This window comes from Pinus tabuliformis, chromosome J, assembly GCF_031772625.1.
Source record: "Pinus tabuliformis cultivar Carrire ecotype Pingquan chromosome J, CPIR1, whole genome shotgun sequence".
Classification (NCBI taxonomy): Eukaryota; Viridiplantae; Streptophyta; class Pinopsida; order Pinales; family Pinaceae; genus Pinus; species Pinus tabuliformis.
In genome coordinates this window covers 533,330,224-533,339,062 of record NC_142295.1, presented here as the reverse complement: position 1 = coordinate 533,339,062, position 8,839 = coordinate 533,330,224, and positions in this window count along the sequence as shown.

The following is an 8,839-nucleotide window of genomic DNA, read 5'->3' as shown; positions in this document are numbered from 1 at the left end:
TAATATAACGAAAAAGAGATTGTTCGTTTTTCTTTTATTGGCAAAATGCACTAAGTAAATTTTGAGAGATACGATAACAGAGAGCAAAAAAGCAAATTTCACTCAATGGACACAATCAAGTCTTTGAAAAGAAAGGCAATCCTTCAAACCAAGAAAAACTCCAAAATCTCAATGAGCCATGTGATCTAGGCTCAAAACGAAGCCATATGGAAATCAAGCAAAAAAAACTAAATTGCTCGAATAACCCAAAAACAAGCTTCAACAACCACCAAACAGATGCAAAAGAGTATCCAAAAAGTTGACCGGATCAAGAGAAGACCGAAACAGAAACTGGCAAACACCCAAAGTATGCAAATGTAATCTATGCACACTTTTCATTCATATCCTGAAAATGAGAATTCTAATTATGCAAGTGTGATCTATGCAAGAGAATTCTCAAACACACGATGATTCTAATGTAATCTAAGAACCAATCAAGTGTAAACCAAGAAAAACGGGTGAGAGTTCCAAAGATCATAAACTAAAAACACTCAAAGGCGATTAACACTCATACACAATTTAGCCCCCCCCGGCGAATGAGGGGGAAATTTTTTTGCAAAAACAAAAGCAAAAAGATGCAAAATTGTGAAAAGATCGAGACAAACCTCCGAGTAATGATCAAAGGAAATCAAATTAATAATTTGCCAGAAAAAGACTCAAAACCAGTCAAAAAAGACTCTGATACATTCAGATGATTGAACAAAACAAGAAACCTAAGCTTGGGAGGATGTAAACAAGCAAAATGAACGAGTTCACAGGGTTGGCGCGACTGTCAGGAAGAAAACTGCGCTAATTGAGGGTTGGCGCGGGCTATACACTGGCAGGTGGTGCCAATTGGCGCGACTGTCATGCAAAAAAACGTGCCAACAGAGTTTGCTGGCCTAAAAAATAAATAAAGCAATCCAGGGTCTGGCCGACAGTACTCAGACAGATCAAACAACAAATAACAACTTTAAAACTGACCCAGAAAGCTCATTTATGCAAGAAAGCAAGAGAAAACTAACATGCAAGACAAACTCCAAGCTGTTCGGTTCATAAACCAAACCGGAGATTGACTGAAGTGGCGTTGATCTACTCCGCTAATGCAAAGCAATAGCGTTTCAAAGGCTGCCTGGCCGTGCTTCAGACTCCGTCCAAGGTTTATGAATCAAACAACAAATAGCTCCTCCCCAGCGGAGTCGCCAAATTGTTGGAGAGGTAAATCCCCTCTGCAGACAGAGGCGATCCCACTAGCCCAAAATGGGTCTAGCAACAATCAAATCACGCTACTATGCAAGTTCCTAGTTGCATACTGAAAGTGGATTACGATAGCCAACCTGGAGTCCAACGCTAATGTGGAAGAAGAGTTGATACTCCCGTTCCCTTGCTCCGACAGGTCACAATCCTAGCGATCCCCGTGTATGGATACCTGCACATGCAAAGAACGAAACGAGAACAAGCATAAAATCCACTATATACAACTATATTTCAGTCAGAAAGGAAATAAATCAAACATTATCATGATGAACAATGAGATTGGAACCATAATAGTAGTCGTTTATTAATGAATGGTTTATTGGAACCATATTCTCCATGCTAGTTTCATTGGTAGTAATGGTTTCTTGGTTTCCCCCTGCTTATTTTTCTTTTTCTTCTTAACTTCCTGGTTACTAGAATCAAGACTTTCACTAGGTAAAGAGGAATAAAGGGATGAAGAAACAACAGATGAAGAAGGAAAAGGGTCAACTTGAGGTTGATGTTGTTCAGGTGGAGGAGAACTTGGTTGAGGAGAAATTTGGACATTTAGAACCATAAGGGTCGAAAAAAACCAAACTGGAAAACCAATGGTAAATTTGGGAAGGGATAAAGTTTCCATATAAGGAGCACCGATATTTTCAAAAGAAGGAAAAGGAGTAGGATTCCTGTCAGAGGGGTTTCCTTGATTGGTAAACTCTGGAACTGTTTCCATTAATCTCAACCTAAAATATACTAAGGATTTGTCCCACGGTAAGGATGTTGTTCTGCAGTCAATTAATTAACTTTAGAAACTAAAGACACAATATAAAAAACAAAAGGTTTAACCAGGCAAAAAGGATTACCAGGTCATCGTGAATTGCGATATACCACTTTGGTAAATGGAGGATTTACGTACGTACAAGAAATCTCCCTGAATGTTGTGTTCAATGTATCATAGTGGACAAAGGTGGCCGACTCAGTTACCTATGGTGTGATAACAACCTATAGGGGATTTCCAAAATATACCCAGAGGTACGTGGAAGCGCAATCCATAGTAGTGTTGTCTAATGCATAACCGTTCAATGAGAGCATTTTGATATACTCATAGTACATGGAGCGTCGTCCGATATACCCAAAGGTACGTGGAGAATGATTTGATATACCTGATGTACATGGAACAAGATATCACCCTCAGAATGTAACACTTACAAGTAATGACAACTCCTATGTTTAAAGATGTCAGAACACGTCTCTAGCCTAGACCTGTATGTGTGTCGTTAAGTTTCAAATGCTCCTTAGCTTAAATGAGTGGATTTTAAAGTTTATCTTGAATTATGTTTTGATTTCAAGGCTCAAAACTCGATGTCACTTGAACACACCAATGATGCAACTAATATGACAACAATAACCATTTTCATTTTCCTTTTAACAATGAAAGACCTAACTAAATAGGGGAATAAGAAATCAATCAACAATGCAACAAAAACGCGATGCCACAATCGATTTCCTCAACTTCACTATTCCAAACAAAATTAAAGCCTTATATGGAATGCAAATAATTGTTTTTCTTTTATTTTCTTTTAATGTTTCAAATGCAAAGAAACATATGAATGTAACTTGATCACTGACGAAACAGAAACCACCTAGAACACCTAGCCCCAAGGTTAGCTGACTCTACTAATATTGTATTGCATACCATCGAGTGGATTCCCATTGTAAGAAAAACCCTAGACAACATGGGAATTTTGTATTATCTTTAGTCCTTTGTATCAATTTTTTACCAGCTAATAGATGAACAATCTCTACTCAGGGTCATCCCTAAGATGAAAGAGATGAATGAAATATAGAGGATATGAGACTAGTATCTCCTAGAAGATTGCACTATGATCAAAGTCTATGGTTTCGAAGAGAAGTTATACTTGCTACCTAGTTTCCTCACACCTAAGAATTTTGCATTAGAATTTGTAAGGCAAAGGTTCATCAATTATTGGCTACATTTTGCATCCATAAAATAATTAATAACATCCCATATTCCACATGAAGTTGGGCCATTCATTGCTAAAACCAAAAAGGATCATGAGATAGACTAGAAGAAGCTAAAGGACCTGCATTTTTCCCAAGGAGCTGAATGGGTCTATGATCCCTTGGATGTAATTTACAATCAAAGGAATGAAAAATACAAAGAGACACACCACCATTAGTCAATATATCTATTGGAGAAAGCCAAAAATAAGATGATTTTTGAATAAGTAAAGGAGGTTCTCTTGCTGACATACTCACAATCCTCTCAGCTTTCTAGTACTAAGAGGACCTAGAATGATGATATGGATATAGACTAGGAAAGAGAGTCTAGCTCTAAGAGACTGAAGGTGACATAAATTGAGGATGATGATGATGATGAAGAGGAGGGCATTGAGAAATCCCTGGCATTAATTGTAGGAATTGTTGCAGGTTTATCTAGCAAGCTTGTAATACCTAAAGGATTATCAGTCGTAAGGAAACACATACCAATAGTTGTGACTTCCTCAGAGGCCATAGATATTTTTGATATTCAGACTGGCAGAAAACCCTCATCCCTCATGGCAAAAATTGAGGGTACAACAAAGGAATCCAAGAAAAAAATGAACAAATTTCTTCGGCTTACTAAAAATGTAAGGATGGCATATAATCAATTTCCGAGTGTCTTAGATTACGAATGAGACAAGCTGAATTTGGCAGTCTTGAAGGCTAAAGGCAAAGAGGTTCATTGTGTTGAATATTATGAGGCCACTAAGATAACATTTTATCCATCTCAAATACCTCTACTTGAAACTTATAGCATGTATAAGGCCTTGAATGACATCATATATAATGAAGCCCATAAGGCCCAATCATCATTGAAGAGATTACGATAAGACTATTGTAGGGCCTTGGATAAAGTAATTTTGAAAATGTCTAATTTTGAGAGTCAGTTTTAGGAGTACAAGAAAATATTATATGATAAAAATAAAGAAATCAAGATCCCAAGGAGAAAAGGAAAGTGGGAGGCATATCCAGTTTAGACAATGGATCTGATGGAGGTTGAGAAGCAAAAGGAGGAGCTAGTGAAGAAACTATATGTGGTCACCCAAGAATCAAAACAACACAAGGACTAAGTCCTGTTATTGAAGTCATAAGTGGTTGATCTAAAAACCATAGGTAATGTAGAAATTGTCGTCATTTAGACCCCAACAGACAATTTGGCTACAACCGTTGAGAATTTGTTGGTAAATGATGATGTCAATAAAATCAACACTTTATTAGCTAGCAAAGACAAGGAATTGGCCTAGAAGAAAAAAAAATAGAATAATTAAATAAAGGAGCTGAGGAGTGAGAGAGTTTCTTTGAACAAGTCAAGTGGGAACTAGATCCTATTAAGAAGCAACATGCCTCTTGAGAAAACCTAAATGTGACTTATCACACCATGTGGGATAAGATCACCAAAGATATGATGGATGATGATAATTGGGAATAAATTTCACTTTTATAGGAGAAATGGGCTCTAGTCCTAGAATCCAAAATGGAAGCTAAGAGTTCTAGGATGGTGTTGGAGAACATACCAGAGTAATGCAAAATATTTGTTCAATTTATCCCAATGCCAAGAAAAGTAGAGATATCACTACATGACAAATATTTCCTTGTCTGACAATGTAATATGGTTTTCTAGAAAGTGAGGCCAATAAATGAGATGGGAAATAAGTCAAGGGAAATGTCAGATCATCTGATGAAGATTATAGGAGACTTTGAGCCATTATTCAAAAAATGTCTTCCCAGATTCATAAGCTCAAATGGAAAGGTTGCACAAAAGGAAGATTCTCGGGTTGGGCTGGAGGCAACCAAAATTGGCTTTGTGGTATTTGAAAGAGAAGGAGATGCAGTGAAACCCAAAGAGATCCTCATACACTTACAACCCTCCTTCTACATTATGTTCAAGGTAAAATAGATTCTAAGGGGATTACACCCTTTGGAATACAACTCAATTACCAATTTGACTATTGCTATTAAAAAAACCCAGAATTTTAGGTGCCCCTTAATGAAAGATTGGAGCTTGATCTCATCACATATTTTTGCAGCCCAAAAATGGTACCAAATGCAATTAAAGAAAATGGTAGCACCAACATAATCCACTTCCACCCAAAATACCCCGTCAACATCTACAACAGGGACACAACACACCCCTCGACAGTCCACACACTCTTCTAAGTCACCCACAAAACATGAACAACAAGAAAGGTGATTTGAGAGGTGGGACTCATCCTGACAGCTGGAGTTCCACGTAAGTAGTCAAATAACAAACTTCCAATTGTCTATTGTAAGCCACCTAGTGGTTTTCCATAAAGACTAGTGGTTTAGGGTTAGGTCATAAGGGGGTTGTGCCTATAAATAAGCCATTTTTTTTGTAAAAGAGGAGAGGGGAAAATTTTGTGCAATGACTCTGTCCAAATTTGAAAATTCTGTTGGGCATGTAATATTGAGTTGGGATTAGGGTGGGGATTCTATAGTACATGACAAGCTATCAATACTTTCTTCTATGATCTTATAATTTCTGGTGTAATTTGAATTTGAAGGTTTCCAACAACCAATTTTGCTAAAAAAATCTAAAGCTGAGGAGCCAAACCGTATTTGCGACTGCCCTGACCAAGAAGATATTGGTCAGCAGACTTTGCATGAAAAAAAGGTAGCTACAAATCTTTCTTGTAAATTTTGTGACCTTGTAGCTAATTACATGATGACATTCTTAAGTCAGCAACAGAGGTTGTTCCTAGAGCATGTATCAGGTTTTGCAGTTGAAGATTTTTCATGGTGCATGCTTGTTTTGATTTTCAAATTTTAGCAGCATGGAGGCATTAGGTCCAACACCCAAATGTTGGCCTAGCTCCATTGGAGGGTTGAACTCACTTAGGTGAATTGAGCCTTGTACATAAGTAGGAGTTGTACATAAATAATCTCACTAGTTGAGCATTTACTTTCCAGTTGATAGAATTTATTTTTATGCATTTTAGTTTGATGAGGAAAGGACTCTCCACGAATAAAGTTTCATGGAGATTTTATGGTTGTATAAGTTCATTATATTTTTAACTCCATGCCCAATGGTGAAGGCTACTGGTCTACAGGTTCTCAACACCTTGCCAGCAAGGCACTGTCCCCAGTTGGAGCCAATGTTGTCACTCACTGCTAAATGTGTTTTCAGTTGCTCGAAGTACAAAAGAGCAGTGAAGTTTGAAGCCATCTTCCAAGCCATAGAATCTCACAAATCTAAATCATATCCTCTCCATTGGATAGTGTTCAGAATAAGATTTCCAATGGTATGTGGAAGTCAAAAAATGGACTTTTGGATCACAAGTTAGAGCATATTGAAGTTTCCCTTTAAAAGCCAGAAAACAAAGAGAAAACAACCAAGGGTAAGGTCCCGATATATCGGAGGTCCCAGATCATTGAAAATTACAATCAGAGTTTTCTGAAAGCAACAACAGGGGAGGGAAGAGAAAACAAGTGATCACCAATCACCGATTATCGAAGATCGAATATCTGGGAGCATATGGAAAATCGTAGATCAGGGGTTCCAATGACCCCGCATATCGACGATCGCAAATATCGCAGGTCTAACAACGAAGCAAAGTGAAATCAGCGATCAGTGATCGTCGATGTCGCAAATTGACGATCGAGGGTTTCAAAGTACATTGCAATCAGAAGTTGGTGTCCTGGCGATATCGCATATCAATGATCAACATTTTCAAAAGTGTTAACTCTAAAATGTTGCGATATCGCGAGTTGCAATATGTTAATGTTGAAGCACCGGGAAGGCTGAAAGTGATTTACAAAGGAAATCAACGCAAAACCAAAGGCAAGCGAGCCTTATTCTCTCTCCTCCAAGGGGCCACGTGGCAGAATATTATTGGATGCAATAAAGACATGGTGGCACTGACGTCAGCATGATGTGGCAGTACGGAGGACACGTGGCACACAAATATGGCATTTTCGAGGGTCCAAAGAGGGCATATTCGGGTGACATGTGTCACCACTCACAAGGTGACATGTGCCAGAGGATGACATCACATCAGAGATCGCAGATTGATGTTCCCAGCTTGAGGCATGTTATTACATCAAAGTTAAAACCCCAATTGCGATTCGCTAAGAAAGGGGCTTCGATAGGGGTTGGCCCACAGTCGCATAAAGAGCCAAAAGAACCAGGGGTTAAGCATGGAGGGTGATCAGCGATTGTGTTATGCATCAAAAAAGGAATTGCCGATGGTGAACCTCTGATAAGGGGGCTAGTCTGTGGTCACATAAAGAGCCGAGAAACCAGGGGCTAAGCATAAAGGATGATCGATGATCACAAGTTTCAGGAGGATGCACCAAGGACGTTGATAGGAAATCGCTGATTTTTCAACCTCCGATATTTGGCCAAGCACTAGGTCATAGCCCCCCGGTCATGTGAGAAGAAAGGCAAAAAGAGGCTAAACCAAAGGGGGCCAAAGGAGATAGAGACTCGTTGTTCTGTAACGCTTCTTAACGTAAAAGGTTAGAAACTGAGACTTTGAATAAAGGTATGGAGCGGTTGCAAATCGATATGGACTGATCCTGTGGAAGCCTCTACAACAAGAAACCCAAGACAACAATCGCCTTAGAAATGTATTCAATTGCTTCACTGCACGTCTTCGGAGAGTAAATGGAGGTATGGGACTCAAGAAGACTTAATGGCTCGACATGGGGCTCCACTCAGGTACACAACGAAGGACTGCTAAGACAACCTCCACTTCTACTCTGTAACAGGAAACCATAGTCGATCACTATCAGCTCCAGAGAGTGGGGAAGTCGGGTAGTTAAGGCAAAAGCTACAGGAATCGACCAAGCAGTAGGAAAGGCACATCATGACGGAGACGTGGCTTGACCAAGGGCCTTCATAGGAACCAGTTGAGTAGCTAGAGGGACACATTGTGGCGGAGGCATGGCCTGATCAGGGGCCTTCACAAGAACCACAGGACGACATTTTCCTCCATAATTATTCAATTTCTTTTTTCTATTTTTTTGTAATTTATTTTATTCTGTGGATTCTATATTTCCAAGAACGGAATCAAATCCGAGGAAATCAGTTTGGGCAACAGAAATATCGTAGGCCTAGACAACTAGTCAATCTGACAGCTGGCCCTGGGCTGAGATATTTTGTAAATGTTGATTCAAAGCCCACCTTTTTCTATATAAATAAGGGGGAGAAACACTTAATACAGGTTCCAGAATTCTGTACCCAGAGTGGTCCAAATTCTATGGTTCCATTTTGGATCTAATCACTTTTTCACAAGGGACTCGTAAGATGTATTACTAAATGTAAATGGACTGGTGAATGAGACTCATTTTGAAGACTAATGAAACTCTTTGGTGATTCCAATCATGGCAATGCATGGTATGTTTTCCCCTTTGTAAATCTCATTTCACATATGTTTTTCCTTCTCTGAAATAGTGTATTGAAACTGTTGGTTTCTCCCTGATTCATGGATTTATCTAGGCTGCTAAATAGCAAACAACCTTTAAGACATAGTGACTTCTGTTAGTTTGTAACCTGCAGTAC